At 44.9% G+C, this 17,188-nt stretch overlaps 1 pseudogene; it reads right to left on the bottom strand.

The window, feature by feature from the left end:
* Positions 1–3,129: 3,129 nt before the first annotated feature.
* LOC144684084 (large ribosomal subunit protein eL31 pseudogene) overlaps positions 3,130–17,188 on the bottom strand; it is a 45,057-nt pseudogene continuing 30,998 nt past the window's right edge.

Genomic DNA, 17,188 nt, shown 5'->3' on the forward strand with positions numbered 1-17,188 from the left:
CTTCATAGTTGCCCTAGGTGGAATCGGGAATTTCCAACTAGTGGAAATGAATCCTCCAAATCTACATTGTGGGGCCCGGAATTGGGTGTCCAAATATTGGCAAATTTGCTGCCGGATTAAGTGGACTGCATATAGTTTTGAATTGGCTCACATTGGGTGGAAACTGCCAGAATTATGTAACAGCTGCTAGTGAGGTAGCCCACCATACAATCAACTGTTTAGCTATAGAATCAAAGCAAGAAAAGAACATCAGATGCAAAAGAAGTACCACTTGGAACATATTTAAGATACTGGGCAGAATCTTGTGGAGGCGATGGTGATGTCAGTCCCTGGCTAAGGAGCCAGTGAGATTCCAGCATTCCCTCTCTTCAGGAAGGCACCTTGTGCCACTCAGGCACTTAACTGCTCTGATCAAGGATGCTGGGGGCAGAAGTCCTGCCCATGGAGAGCTACCGGCCAATTAAAGGCTGGCAGCTCTTCTTTACTCAGCAGCGTCCTTGGGGATGTTGGGGCAGCCCATGGCTGCTATTGGTGCTACACCCACTCAAGGCTTTGGATCAAGGAGAGACGCAAGCACAGGTGAGTGATGGCAGGAAGGGGGTCACAGGAAGGGGATTGAGGGGAAGAGGAAGGAGCGGGGTTGGAGGCAAGGGCATGGTAGTAGCTCTCAGTGGGCACCCCACTTCCCATTGCCGGATCCCACGATCAGGCACTTAGTGCCTTTGAATGAGGGACTCCCCTGACCCCAGGAGCCTGCAAGCAAACACGCCAGGGTTTGCTTGTCGTACTCCCTTGCATGGGAAGCCCCCCAGCCCCCCCAGCCCCCCACACCACCAATCACTGGGTTAACAACAACAGCAGCAGGATGAGGCCCTTAGGTGGCCTCAACTGGCAGGAAGGCCGCCTGTGGGCCATCCTTCTCCAGACCTAATCGGGGTAGACAAGGGAAGATGACAGGGTCCCAACCCACCAGCCCCCCATCCGATTAAATGCCCCCCGGCACCAAGCTCGCTTCAAGGGGAACACAAGATTCCGCCCATTGATTTCTCTGAAAACCGTATTCATTAACTTTGATTACAATTAGCAGTTAATTGCATAGAAAGTATGTACCACTGTTTCCATTCAGTGAGCTTCATGAAGTGACTCTCGCACATTTACACGATGTCAGTTCAGGTGTCAGGGCTCTTGGTTTTTATTGCTTCTAGCTGCATCATGATGAATGATGGAGCCCTTCTTTTATAAACTGAGCTCCAATTATCCCATTTCTGTACCGAATTGCCGTGGAGCTCTTCTTGCTTCACTATAGCGCTGTTGCCTGGCTTCGATGAGAGACTGTGGTGAGCTCTGCCAGTTGCAAGGAAGGACTGATCATTTTTACAGATGAGACATTGGATATTTTTTTTCTCCAAAAAGGGAAAAAAAGCAAGGTTCTCTTCAGTCAACCTGCTTTCTCAAGCATAACTTGCATTAACTGTATGTATGTCAAATCCAAGGCAACCTATTCCAAGTTACCTCCAGGCTGGTAATCTTTTAGCCAAAAAAAAGTAGATGCTTTTGCAATAAGAGTGAAACTAGGCATTGTTGATTCCTATTATATAAGTCCTTTACTTTATTATTATTTATTATATCATCAGGCATTTCCCTGTTTGATGTATGCTTCACATATGTACACCAGTATAAACTTTCCACCATCCAGGGCATTGGAAGCAGTAGGACAAGTAAGATATTTGCTGAACCAGTAAAGGAGGTACTCATGTCAGGACTGGGGGCAGGATGGCACTGGACTGGGGATAGAGCTGGAGCTGGAGCGGTTCTCGAGCAGTATCAGAAGAGCTGTGTGTGCGTGTTAAACTCCAGGGTTGGTGTGGTGAAGCCACAATAGAAGAAATTAGTGAGTGAATTATATTTCAGATAAATTAATCTGCTGTACCAACATATATTCTCTGTCATTTCAAGTTGCAATACAAAGTTTGTATTTTTAAATGTGAACTGCGTGCATTTTCTTATTAAAACTTGCTGTGATTCTGTGGTCATTTTCAAATTTAGACCTTCCTGTAGATTGGCAAGGCTGGAGCTGATGCTGAATGTGTAAACTTGAGATGACCATTGAATTGATGAAAAAATTTCAACTGAAAACAATCTCTTTTTTTCAAAAAAAAAGATTGATCTGGACACGAGTTAGGGGTTGTGAATTTGTCTAAACTTTGTAAGGATGTTGTTGGGTGTTAGCCTGTACTTGGGTTATTTAGCTTTTTAAAATGCGTGTGTCATTCTGAAATAAATGATAAATTTATTGCGGGGAATAAACCCTGCTCCTGCAGACCCATTAACCTTCTCACAAATGTGAAGTGCCTCAGATTTGCAGTTCTGAATTTGATCCATGTGATTTGTTAAGTTTTCTGAGGTGATTTTTTTCATATAATGTAAAACATCATTTACTTCAGGAAAAAACATTTTTCAATTTGAATGAAATTATTTGGGCACTAAAAGACCTCGAGCATTGAGAAAGTCATTGCCTGGCAAGTACAGTGTGAGTTATTCTGGATTTAGCTTCCTCCTGTGAAGGGAATGCCAGGTTTACCTAGGAAAAATCTTCTTTAGTTAAATTGTAACCACACGTATAAAGTACATTTTTTTTTATTCGGTCATGGGATGTGGGTGTCACTGGCTAGGACAACATTTATTGCCCATCCCTAAATGCCCTTGTTCAGAGGGCATTTACATGTCAAGCACGTTGCTGCGGGTCTGGAATCACATGTAGGCCAGACCAGAATAGAACCACTGAATTGAAAGCAACTTTCGCTGTTCACTGCAAGACCTAGTGGCATATCCTTCAACAGCTGGATTGTACCCGGTTCCAATAATTGAATATGTATCCCAATATCTTTTTATTTGTTCATGGGATGGGCGCGTCACTGACAAGGCCAGCATTTATTGTCCATCCCTGATTGCCCTGGAGAACTGAGTGGCTTGCTAGGCCATTTCAGAGGACAGTTAAGAGTCAGCCACATTGCTGTGGGTCTGGAGTCACATGTAGGCCAGACCAGGTAAGGACAGCAGATTTCCTTCTCTAAAGGACTTTCTTTTAAATTCACTTTTCGCAGTTAATTTTAGCAAAACATGTACAATTTAGTATTCACCAATGTTAACTGAGTACAGACCTTTGTAGGATGTGACATGATCACAAGTTACTAGTGTGAAGAGTTTGTTAGGAGAGTCCTCATCCTGGTTGTGTTTTCTGGATAAATGCACATGAATGTGATATGGAATATTTCTTGCACCTTTAGCCCAAACTGCCTTGTTTAAATGAGTATCAGTGCGACATCTGGAGTACCCAGCTCCTTCACTGCAAATTTCCAGATCTCCTTAACGGCATGAGGAGCTTGCCTCTTAAAACCCTCGTCATGGATATGCCTGTTATTATATATTCCCCGTAATCACCTTGTTGATGGCAGAATGGCCCTTCTTTTTCTCTCCACCTTTCTTAGCAGGAGCCAACGCGTCGGGAAACTGTCGAAACCAGGTGGGTTTTTACAACAATGGTTTCATAGTCATCATCGGACTTTCAATTCCAGATTTTTATTGAATTCAAATTTCACCATCTGTCGTGCTGGGATTCATGCCCAGGTCCCCAGAGCATTAGCCTGGTTCTCTGGAATACTTGTCCAGTGATAACACCACTATGCCACCATCTCCCCCATGTACTATGTATGTATGTATCGTGTATACAGTGGTAAGGGGGAATTAAAACCTGAAAAGCTGATGAATTTGGGTCAGGTGGGCAAGGGGGGCGGTGGGGTTAAACTCTGAGAAATCTGCTTCTCAATCCAAACCTGCCTCCAACATCCCCGTTTATCTGCTTTAACTGAGGCTGGAAGGTGGATGAGTGACCAAGCTGATCCAAGGAGGCTGGTTGGAACTTTAAATATTATAATCAGGCTGTGAGCCTCATTGCCATTCAAGTTTTCAACTTAACAGCTGTCAGCCGGATTTTCTAAGTGATGGAAAACCCAGCAGCTCCATTGAGGTGAGGATTTGTTGTATTCAGCTGGTAAGCATCTTCATATCTACCTCGTGGATCCAGGTATCTGCCTGAGGAGCCTCCATAATTGGACACTGCTGCCCAGATGGCTTCCTCCACCTCAATACCTCACTGAGACGGCCCCTGAGGCCTAAATTCACCCCAACTCGCCCTGCAATTTATTTATTTTTCCCCCATCTTCAGGCCCCCAACAATCCCTCCCAGGATTAGCAGCTCAGCCCATCGACACCGCACCCCCTCCCCACCTCCCAATCAATCCCTCTGATCAAACCCTCTCCTTTCCCCCAAACCCCATACCCCGTGTGGATGTACCTGCTCCAACAGCCTTTGCCAACCATCTCCCAACCCAACCCATGCCTGTCAATCAAGCTGGTTTCTCTGTGGGTAGCCAGTTGGTGATGCCATTGATGTGCTGCGTAATTAAAATGACTTTCTGACTGACCTGCTCCCTGTGGGTCAGGTAATTCTGCAATGGACCAACAGACAATGGGGTCAATGGCTCAGGGCAATGACTGGATTTTGTTTCAGGAGTGTTGCAAAAACAAGGCTATCCTCTAGATTGTCTTTGTGGATGGAGAAGAGGGGGTTGGCTGGAGAAATTGCCTAATTGTAAAATGCAGCTTCCTTGTAAGGCAGATTCCAGCTGGCCTGCAAAGTCCTGGATCCCTGAGGTGGTGGCATAAATGTGACAGAATGAGGCTTATTTCCACTGAAACTGGAGAAGGAAGACTCTGTCAAAAATCTCAGGGCCAGATAAGTTGCTGGTGAGACAACAGTCCCTTCAGCAGGGGGCCAGATATGGGGGAGGGGAGGGCTTGGAAAATTTGGGGAAAAGGTGGAGTAAGAGAAAAATCTGATATTTATGATGGTGAGATAGAGCTGGGTGTCGTCACCATGAGAATCTGTGCCAATATCCACCATTTAACAATACATAAAGAGGAATTAAATAATTAACAAAGCAGCAATTGGTCTCAACTCTGGTCTTACAATTAACAATAAAGATTTGGCAATCTTAGTGTCTTCAGGTGGTAAATTTAAATTTATCTTTTCTTCCTTATTGTTTCTATATATTCTTCATTCTCCATTAGCTTCTGCTTTCCTTAAAAGCGATTCACAAATTAGTTAATTAAGATGGACTGTTGCTCAAGCAGACCAAAGTGAGCAACTTCCTCCAGGGGATGAAAGCCAAGACATTGCAGAGACGATTACTGAAGAGCAGCCTCATTACATCTGGCAAACTGGTTTTCAGACACCAACTCCACTAATCTTCCTCTTCTGTACATTCAGAAGCTCACAGGCTCCCAACCAAGGTGGGTATAGATGGTCTGGAAGAGGAATTGACACGTGAGGTAACACACAAGTGGACACTGATGGAACTAAACAGAAGTGAAAGACATATCATCCATTGGATACAGAACAAACAGATGATGGCCTTCCCTCCATCTTAAGTCCAGAGTGGACATGTTTGCTGATGATTGACCAGTATTTTGTTTCATTTGCAACTCCTCCGATAATGAAGCAGTCCATGCCCACATACAGCAACAGTCAGGCTTGGGCTAATAAGTAATAACATTTGTGTCACACAAGTGCAAGGCAATGACCATCTCCAACAAGAAACTCTAGCCACCTTCCCTTGAAGTTCAGTGGCATTACCATCATTGAATTCCTGCCACCATCAACATCCTAGGGGTCATCAAGTCCCAGACCATGCTGACTTTGAACTATTCACTGTTCCTTCATTGTTACTAGGCCAAAATCCTGGAACCCCCTTTCTAACAGTGCTGTGGGAGTGCCTTCACAACGTGGACTGTAGCAGTTCAACAAGGTGATTCATCACCATCGCCTAGCCAAGGACAATTAGCTTGGGCAGTAAATGCTGGCCTTGCCAGCAATGTTCACATCCCATGAATGAATCTTTGAAAAATAAAACTTTGGCTTCCTGCCATGAAGAGAAGGATCTGAACAGTGTAACAGGTATAAGAAGGTTTTGCTTGGCCACTTCTAACTTCAATGTGTCTGGCTGGGATGATAAAGTCCATTGCCCTGCAATGCACTAACATCAGAGAGGACTATCAACAAGCCTCCCCTCACTTCTTCAGAATGCCAGGCAAGTCAATGTTGGGACACTGAATGAAGTATTGCAATCTCTTGAGGGACAATCTGGAGCTACCAGATTAACAATAGAGGACAGCATTTCAGAGGGACAAAAGCACATTCAGTTGACTCGGGGATTTAAAGAACATTCTGACTCATTGACATCTGTTTTCTCCACTGATTACAAGTAACCAGAATCCTGTTCCCGGTGCTAGTGGAGAAGCTGGTGTGGGTGCATCGGAAGCTGCTGCTATTCACAAACTCCTCTGTAACGCTTCCATCAACTCCCTGTGCAGTCTCCACCTTTGCAGGACCGGGCCGCCAAGGAGACATAGCAAGGACTCAGCCTGTCCTGTGGCCATCTTAGGTTAAGTCCATTCCAAGAGGCTCATATATTTTGCTGAAGCTTTCTCCATCTGAAACCCCAGTCTCTCAGGTGGTTTAACTGTTATCCGAAAAGGAAAAATGCGCAGGGTTATGGGGAGAAGGTGGTGAAATGGTACTTGGTGAATTGCACATTCGGAGATCTGGTGTGGCCACGATGGGGCGAATGGCCTCCTTCTGCACTCTAATAATTCTGTGATTCTGTGACGTAGAATAAGAGTTAAAGAGGATAGGAAAAAAAGCGCACATGGTCACAAAAATGTGCACAGTGACCAAGCCAATTCATGATTTTACATATAGCTGCAATAAAAGATTGGATTTTTTTGTAAGGACTGCTTGATATTTTATTCTTTTGAATCACATTGAGGAGTGAGCAAGGACCTGATGGATTAGGGTTTGATGGGTAGCTGTCAAAAGTGAGCATTTTACTTGGAACATAGGGAGATTAATGAGAGGAAGCAGATCTTTAATGGCCGCAGCGTCCAAATAATGGTGCTCTATTTATGCTGTGAAGGTGTGCAAAGTGAATGGCAGAGAGCAGAGAAAGAGAGACAAATGCAATGTTACAATATTTGTTTCTTGTCCTTCATAGATTGGGTGTCAGCATCAGCAATGTTATCATCAGGCCCACTGCATCTTCTGAGACATCTACCATCAATATCTTCCTGACTGCAAAGTTATGAACTTTTACAATTTGTAAAATAGTGCCTGACACTTACTGACAGGCACTCTCAGAAACTCCAGAGCTTTCCTTTAACTTGCTCAAATCACACTCTTCTCAAAACATGGGCTTCAATGTACTGTCCCTCTGCAGCAATGATGGGCCTTTGAAGGGTGTCATGAGGCTTGAGAGTTAGCAGCCAATGTGGCTGCATTTCAAATTGAACAGAAACATTGGATTTTCAAAAGAATAAAAGTGTCATGACAGTTCCCAGCATGTAATGATTTCACATCCACTGGTAGGCACAACTTGCACATTTCACTTCTTATAAATATGGGAAATCAGGCTTGGGACATGTAATACCATGTGGGGAATCAATGGCCCTCACACACCCGGGCAATTGGGCAATTATGAAATTTGGTCTTCTCGATCACCTGTGTGGGAGCACTGAAGAATTGCATAAATTCTGTTGTCCTGGCAAAGAAGGCATTGGTAACTAAGGGCAAATCAACTGGTCTGTCAATAGTACCATGGTTCCCTGGGAAGAGACTAGAGCAGAAAAGTTGGACTGTGGTCTCTTTCTGTCATGGTCAGAGGCGGCTATGCTACCTGTCTTGGTTGAAGATCCAGTTGCAGCAATGAAGGGCTTCTCCAAAATTGCATGACTGAATAGCAATCTCTTAAGACAGAGCATCTGGAAAAGATATTGTTTCATTGATATATTTGAGCTGTCTCTAACTTGTCAAACTGCTTATTTGACATACTGTACAGGATGAGCAGAAATTTCTTATAACTAAATATGGGGAAGACAAGAGCCATTGAGTGGAATCGTCCCAGATTCGCACCAAGTGTGATGGTGGGCAGGGAAAAGAACTTTTTGCCCGCTAGCTGCAATGGCGGCTTTCCATGCCATATCGTCCCAATCCTGCCTCATTAATCATGCATTCCCGGTTAACACACCATTTCAATAGCTGGTGGGCTCTCAGTTGCCTGCCACGCTGTCACCTCTCTGTTTCCTCACGCTGAGCGCCATATTGAAAGTGCAGCCATGCGCATACCTGCAAGTGCTTCCAGCCCAGGATTGCTGTGCAGAAGACGTTGTTGGAGAAGGAAACAATTAACTCACAAGGAGTTCAATTGCTAATTATCAGTAAACAATCTGAGTACCCATTTAGATAGCACTTCCAATCTTTCCACTTCTAATTTTAAAGGAGGAGAGTCCAAGTGTGGCAAATAACCTGCTCACAGGAGACAGGTCACTCAATAAAATATTTTGAAAGGGAAAACAGGTGAGGCAAGTTCTCTCTGTAGAGAGTTTTATGCACCAGAAATAAAACTCTATCTGAAGGAATCAGTCTTGGTCTCGGTCTTTATTGCCAAGCAGCTATTGGAGCTTGATAGACATGGCCCCGAAAGGCAGCCCCCTGATTCAGTGACTTGTCCCTGGAACGCCTTTTGGACGCCATGGAGGCCCGCCATGATGTCCTCTACCCCCACCCTGGCCGCAGGGGGTCCAGCAATCTCACAACTCAGGCTTGGCAGGCGATGGCACGATTGTTGTATGAGGAAAGATTGGGTCGACTAGGCCTTTATTAAATGGAGTTTAGAAGAATGAAACATATAAAATTCTGACAGGGCTGGACAGATTGGACGCAGGGACAATATTTCCTCTGGCTGCGGTGGGGGGGGCGTCTAGAACAAGGGGTCACAGTCTCAGGACACGGCGTAGACCATTTAGGACTGAGATGAGGAGAAACTTCACTCAGAGGGTGGTGAACCTGTGAAATTCCCTACCACAGAAGGCTGTGGAGGCCAAGTCACTGAATATATTTAAGAAATAAATAGATAGATTTCTGGACTCTAAAGGTGTCAAGGGAATTGGGGAGAGCAGGAGATGGAGAATCGGCCATGATCATATTGAATGGCGGTGCAGGCTCAAAGGGCCGAATGATCTACTCCTGCTCCCATTTTCTATATTTCTATGATAGCAGTGGTGATCAGTGCCAATGCTGCACAGAAGAGGCTGGCCATCCAGTGCAAAAAGAGGATGAGTGATCTTATCTGTGCCGCCAAGATAAGGCAACCATCTCATCACTCTAAACTCACACACTCAAGCCCATCACACATCTCACTCACTGCTAGCTCAAGGGACATCATCACTCACTCTCTCACACACACGATCACACATCCATCTGGCCTCATCTCCTCTGGAGACTGCCCCCTTAGCCCTCACCACCTTGAGGCCACTTGCACAGATCAACATGTGTCCCCACACATACCCTGGGATACTCCTCTTCCCCAACACAGCCCTCACCCTGCAGCTCCTTCCCTTGTCTGAGGCCACTTCTCCCCCTGCCCCAAGCAAGCCCTAGCCCTGCAGCCATTGAAAATCCATCCACAAAAGGTTGATCTGGTAGGTATTGACCTGCCCTTGGGCCCCCCTAACTGTGATCTGGTTCTGCCTGCAAAGCCTGGTGCTGATGGTCACGAGGGCTGACGTATCAAGGTAGGCAAACAGGCCTCAAGGTCCTGAGCGAAATGTAGCTCGCCAGGTGCACGTTGTTTCTGTACAGTTGTGAAACACGTTGGTGTGCAATCACACCGACATGCTCAGATGATCCAACATGGGGGACTGATTCCAGCGAGCTGGACTTATAATGATGTGCAGATGCATTAAAATGAAGTTCCTGACATCCGATGGCGGGAAACGCAGCCCGTCATTGGTAGGCAGAGCGGATGATTGCAAACTGGTTTCACGACTTTGTGAAATTGATTTTTGGCCTTCTCTCCATATTGTCCCCTCACACCACCAAACACGCCTGCTGCCCAACATCCTTAAGGAACTGAAGCAGTTGGATGCAGATGTAAGTAATTCAATTACCTGTACATCTTCCCAAAAGTTTAATGCATAAATGCATTTCATGGCGATGTACCATACAAACTGGGAAATTCTTAAAGCTGACCTTTGCTAGGGCAACGGGAAGGAGAGAAACACAATTTGCCTCTGTATCCCTGGCCTAAGGAAGAATCAGCCAGGGTTCTTGCTTACTTCTGTTCACTCACCCACACTGAAAAGATGCATCAGGTAAGGACACAGGGTTGGTCTTGGCTTTTGATCATCATTGTCAAATACCAAGATGATGCCCAGTGTTGGAATTCACACTTGAAAAAATAGTTTCTTGGGTAAGTCAAAGAGGCTTGTGCCTCTGGACATGTACTCAAACATAAGTAACTTATTTAAGGAGAGAAGAAATAGAGAATTTGGTTTGGAGGTTGATATAGACTTGCTATAGATGTTCAGTAATGCAGTGCATTGGTGTATTGTATTGTGCACTAGTCGATTTATGCCCATTCACATTCATGGAGTTCCTATTCTTAAACTTGAATATTCCTTTGGGGAAGAAGAGCAGAAGGCAAATCAATTGTGTTATAGAGCAACTTGGAAGTAGTTTAATGACCTAATCAGGGCAAGCAAGTGGAGTTGGGATCAAGATTGGATCAGCCATGAGGGGCTGTACGGCCTATTCCTATCCTGTTTCTTATGTTCTTATTATTGTTTCCTTCTCATAATGGGGGGAAAAAAGCTTAAAATTAATAGATGAAATGTGTATTTTGCAATTATTTCTAATATATGATGCATGCTGGTTTAAAAGTGGAAGGAGCAAACAAACAAATCGACCTGAACTGTTAAAATGAATAATTTAGTTTTTCAACACCTTGTATACTCTCACATAGAAGCAAAAAAGTCAAATATTAAAAGCATATAATAGATCTTTCAATATCCCAGCATCTGTAAAGACAAATGTGTATATATTAGCATTTTGGGTGCAGACCCTTTTGTCAGAACTAGAAACTAAATAAATTAGACCCTTTTTCATAAGACCATAACAGAATAGGGTCGTCGGGTATGCTAACTTAGACTCATAGAATGATACATCACAGAGGGGGGCCAGTTGGTCCATCGTATTTGTACTTTCTCTTTGAAAGAACTATTCAATTAGCCCCACTTCTCTGCTTTTTCCAAAACAAATTTTTCAATTTATCCAATTTCCTTTTGCAATTTATTCTTTAATCTGGTTCCACTATCCTTTCAGGTCGTGCATTCCAATTCATAACAATTTACTGTGCATTTTTTTTCATGTGTGCCTGGACCTTTTGCCTGTTACCTTAAACCTGTATTCTCTGGCTTTTGATCCTTCTACAACTGGAAACAGTTTCACCTTATTTACTGTGTTCAAAACCCTTTGTGATTTCAAACAACTCTATCAAATCCCCACTTAACCTTCACTGCTCTGTGCAGAAGAACCCCAGTTTTTCCAGTGTCTCCACTTAACGGAAATCTTTCATCCCTGGTACCTTTCTAGTAATTCTCCCTGTACCCTCTCTAAGACTTAACATATTTCCTAAAGTATGGTGCCCAGAATTGGACACGATATGGGGTATTTTGATGTGGTAACGTGCTGGGAGTGGGTTGGGATGGGACCAACAGCATACAGGGAACCTGCAAGCGATTGCAGTGCAGCTGTTAGTAGGTTTTAATCCAGCCACTGAACTTGCATTTGACTTCCAGGTTTCCCAATCATTTAGCGTGAGCAAGCATAACGATAATCTGCATGAGTCAAATTTAACTATAAACTATTTAAAGGGTTACTGCAAAGATGACAATTGGTGGATTGGTGAGGTCGGGGGGCAGAGGAAGCAAGTGTCATTGTGGAGTAACAATGCGGCAAGTCTTCGCCTCACTTCACTGATGCCTCTCTAGATCTGATGCTACAGTCTGTAAGGGCCTGCAGGGAGACAGGCCTCCCTGCCAACAGGAGGAAAAAACTTGCTACCAAGAACAGGTGTGCATGGCTAGAGATTGCATAGGAAGTGAGCTGCATGTGTTTGGCGCCATGGTCCTCAATTCTGCGCAAGAAGCGGGTTAATTACCTAATCAGACCAGGAAAGTGAGTAAAATGGCACATTCAACTATATCCTGTTGTACGTATCTCACCAACTTCCTCATTCTATCTTCTCAAGCCTACTCCAGCACGTCATTTCTCACATCACCACCTTACCATGCAGGTGCACTTATCCTTCTCTGTCTGTACACTTCTCATATCCCTATCTTTGCATCCACCACTGACACACCCTCATCTTATCACTTCTCTCCCTCATAGCTATCCTCAACAAATGCTCTCCTTACATCCATTCAACGTGTGCCATCACTCTCACTCATATGTCTCTCTTTCCTAGCAGGAGCACAGAACACAAGGAAGAGGCAGAGAAACGGAGGAGATCCGCCAGAAATCTTGATACTTACATTTGTAGAGGAGAAACTGCTGGAGATCAGCGGGTCTTCGCATGACTGGCCATTGGAGATGGAGGTTTCCCAGCTAGCTGGTGATGGAATTAAATATCACACAGCCACATGGCATACAATGCTCGGTCACGTTGACCTGACGTCACCCAGTGAAATATGATCATGTGCATAATGTTCACTTAAAACATCCTGACCTTGATAGTTCTACTTCATGTCTTTAACCTCCCACAGGGCCATCAGGCATCCTGCAAGAGGCGGTCCAGGCGGGCGACGTCAATTTCAAAGAGAAGGAAATATGTCCCTGAGGATGCACCATCAAAGGACTCGTGCGGATAATGCACTAGCTCAGATACTCGCACTTCAGTAAAACCAGTAAGGAAGATAGTTGGGTTTTTACTTGGTGCCTCATTCTTCGTTGGTTAGCAGAAAGCAGATGGTGGAGACAGGGACAGCATTGGAGAGCCCACATCAGAAGCCGCAGGACACCTCAAGCTCTCTTCAGCTGGATGAAGTTGTCACACCTCTGGGGATGTTGTTGAAGAAGATGTTTCTGGAGCAGCAGTAAAGAATGTGTGAGGTACTGGCACGCTTGCAGAGAAATGGAGGAATCTATCTCCAGCATGAGTGACATGATGTCACAGGCCCTTGTGATGATGTCTTCAATGAAAAGAATGGCCACCTGCATGGAGCATCAAACGAGCGCGTATTGGCCCTCACGCTGAATGTCGCCTTTAATAGGATTAACAAAGTCCTAGTGCCCCACTGATGTGCAGCAAAGAGCTCTCCAGCTCATTGCTATCATGGAGATGCAGGTGGGCCATGAGAGGGAAGATGATGAAAGGAGACATGGAAGTAGGGAGTTTGCTCAAACTGTTGTCCATTTCTTACCTGTTGCCTCCTCCCTGCACCCCCCCCAAACCCAAACCTGAACCCGGTCAGGACCCAGCATGCTGACTCATGCCCGATAGCCAAATCTGCTCCTGCATATGATGTGATTTTTAGCGTCTTATTTGCCAGAAGGGTGCACTGGTGCAGCCTAGCTAAAGCTTGTCATTATGAGGGCATCCTGGGCAGCAATGGGCACCATTATTTGTGCTCTGTCTGCATCATCTTCATCCTCCTATGAAGAGGCTATGCACTCTGCACCTTTCTTCCCCTCCTGAATGTCCAGCTCACATTGCTGTGCAATGTTATGTGGAATGCATCACACTACGATCATTCTGGAGACCCTGACTGGTGCATATTGAAGGACACCTCCAGATCTGTCAAGGCATCTGAAGTGCATCTTCAGTGTGCCAATCGTTTATTCACTGACATATCTCATCACATGGTTTTGATTGTAGTGCTCTTGGACCTCATTGCTTAGGCTCCTGAAGAATGCCATCAGCCACTTTTGAAGTGATTAATTCTTGTCTCCAGACACCCAGCTGCTATGTATGTTTTGAGGTGTGAAGAACTCGGAGGGTGGACTGGCACAGGACAAATGCATAATAGCAACTCTGTGAATTTTGCAAACACTTGCATAAACACCTTTTCGGGATTGCAGACCATCTGTACATTGATGGACTGGAAGCCCTCATAGTTCAGGAGCAGTCCTGAATGATCTGGGATGCTTTGATTGCCGCATGTATACAGTCGATGATACTCTGCACCAGTGGGAAGCAAGCCAGAGACACAAACCCAAGTGACTGGAATCATCAGTGGTAGTGTACAGAATTGCCCATTCTGGCATCTGTCATCTGTGTGGGCAACTGACTGCAAAATCCAGCAACTATCTCCTGTAAGGAGCCTTAGTCAAAGAAGTTGAGGGCACTGTCACTTTGACAGCTGCTGGTAAAGCATGGCCACCAACTCCACTTGGCAGCAGGTATTGTTCCAGTAGGTTGCAAATCTCTGCCATGACCATTTGCAAAACCTGAGCTTCCTGAGAAACTGGTGTTCAGACATGTCCAGGAAGTTGATCCTCTGATGGTACACTCTGTCTTTCAGATATCGCCTCTCTATTAATTGGCTCCTCTGAAGCAGCATGCCTGTGAGGAGAAGGCTGCTGCTGGTACTGCTAGTGGTGCAGCCGCTGCTAGTTCCCCTGCTGCTGGTGCAGGCCATCTTGGTCCTCATCTGAAATCCAATCCAGAACAGCATAAGCAGCACCCATGCTGATCTGATATATCACAGATGCAAAGTGAAGATCAAACCTCCCATGTAGTGAAAGTCATCACCAAACCAATAGAAACCAAGTGAAAGTAGTAAACTCTTAAAACAACAGGCTTTCACATAATGAGGCAAGGAAGCAGCTGTGAGGTTTCACAACCTATAGGAATTTTTGCCTGTCATTTCTTCAGCCCCCTCAGTTGCCAGTGTGCGTTTGTCTTGCTTTCAGTGGTGAGTTCCAAGAAGCCTGGGAAACCAGTGCATACACAGATAAAATTGAAGGCCCTTATTGAAAAAATCTCTCAATGACCTATAAACATGTTTACGTTGGTAACCTGCCTTTTCAAGGGGGCAAGGCTTCTCACACGCAACATAACATGCTGTAGTCAAATGTGGGAGTGGGTGGGTTACAGCCAGCTTCCCAATGTATTGCCAATTTCAGCGTTTTAACCCCCCCTGCCCTCCACCCACCCCCCACACTGACCCACTCCCAAACCAATTGGCTCTTGGAACTTAAAATTCCGTAATACCTCAGCTGGGGCTTAGTTAGAGTTTTATGGATTTTTAATGTACGAAAGAAGTAAGGAAGCAGTTGATGGATTTAGTTTGACTAATCAGCGTGCCCAAATGTACAGAGTGGTTTATGTCACCACCATCCTGCACTGCAGTGAGACCTAGACTCTGTACCAGCAACACTTAAGAGCACTAGAGAAATTCCATCAGTAATGCCTCCGTTGCATCCTCTGGTTTCTATGGGAGGACCGTCAAACAAACGTGAAGCCAGCTCCACAAGCATTGAGGGAAAACTGCAAAACCAACTTCGGTGAGCTGGATACTGTTGGAATAACCAAAAAACGTCTCCCCCCCGCCACCAGGTCCTGTTTTCTCAACTCTCAAATGGCCCAGTGTCCCAGGGAGGACAATTAAAACGCTTCAATGGTGCTCTGAAGCTCTCTGTGGGTCAAGAATTGGCCTGTTCAGTCACATGAAGACCCATGGCAGAAACCCGTGGCTCTTGGTAGATGTCATCCTCTAATCGAGGGACAGCAAGTGGCAATGAATGGGTTTAATATACTGAATAACTTGTTTTTTTAAAAAAGAGTTGAAAATACAGGATAATATAGAATCTGTGTGATAGTGAAAAAGCAAAGAAGTGAGATAGCAGCTGTGGAAGAAAATTAAGTAGAAAGTGGGTACAAAAGGTTAGCAGGAAAATGGAGTTGCTGAAATTTAAGACTGGAGAAGGCCTCCAAATTGAAGTTTCAATGAAGACCTTTCAAACAGATCTAAATCCAATACTTATTGTGAATTACGTAATTTTTTTGTGTTGTCAGGAATCTTAAATAGAGTTCAATACTAAAAATTAATGACAAACAAGGTAGCAGCCAGAACAATTTCTTAAACATGTTCCAAAGCTAATGGGCAGGATTTTGCCCTTGTTGGGCGGGCTTGGCGGGAGCCGTCGGGTAGCTGACTGCCACCTGTGATCAGGGCCGGACCGCAATTTCACATTGGCGGACCAATTAAGGCCCACTCAGCTTGAAACACATGATTCAGTGCTCCCTGTGTGGTGGGGGAGGGAGGCCAACGAACAGGGAACTTCGCGCATGTGCGCGCAGGAAAAGCTCCCTGAGGCAGCTCTGTGCCTCAGGGAGATGCAGATATAAAAAATTAAAAATAAAGCATTTTAAGATGTTTAAAAAACATCCCCTCGTGTGACTGTCCAGGAAGTTGATCCTTTACTTGTACACCCTATCTTTCAGATATCGCCTCCGGCGAACTACACCTCTGTTTATTGGCTCCTCTGAACTGGCATGTCTGTGAGGAGAAAGCTGCTGCTGTCACATGAGCAGGGACATGTTAGAAATTAGGATGAAAATTTTTTAGTTATTTTTTAACGATGGATGAAAACCTCATCCTGCCTATGGATGAGGTTTCACAAAAAAATGCAAAGGCTGCTTGCCCTTTTCGCCTGACCACCAACCGCAAAGTTGGACGGGCAGTGAAAAATTTATTTCAATTATATTGTTAATGGCCTTAATAGGCCTTTTAATTGTCGGCAGGCACGCTGCCAACTCCGCGCACCCGGCGACCAAAATATCGCGCAAGTGCGTGATGTCATCGAGACGCTTGACCGACGTAATCATGCGTCATTTTACCCTCGTTCAGGTCGGGCGTATGCCTGACCGATGAGCAGAAAATTCTGCCCAATATCTCTGACATAACTCTGTATATTCTTCTGACTTTAGAACATTAGCAAAACTAGGACACCTCGATGGGCTCATGCAGCGAGGCAATTTGGGTAGAGCTCCGGAATAGGAAGGGTGCAGTCACAATGTTGGGGGTTTACTATAGGCCGCCCAATTGCTGGCAGGAAATTGAGGAACAGTTATGTAGGCAGATTTTGGAAAGATGTAAAAGCAATAGGGTTGTTGTGGTGGGTGATTTTAACTTTCCCTCTATTGACTGGGAATCACTCATTGCTAGGGTTTTGGATGATGCAGAATTTGTAAGGTGCATCCAGGAGGGCTTCCTGAGACAATCCTGAGAC

The sequence above is a fragment of the Cetorhinus maximus genome, chromosome 8, assembly GCF_964194155.1.
Source record: "Cetorhinus maximus chromosome 8, sCetMax3.hap1.1, whole genome shotgun sequence".
NCBI classification, from domain to species: Eukaryota; Metazoa; Chordata; class Chondrichthyes; order Lamniformes; family Cetorhinidae; genus Cetorhinus; species Cetorhinus maximus.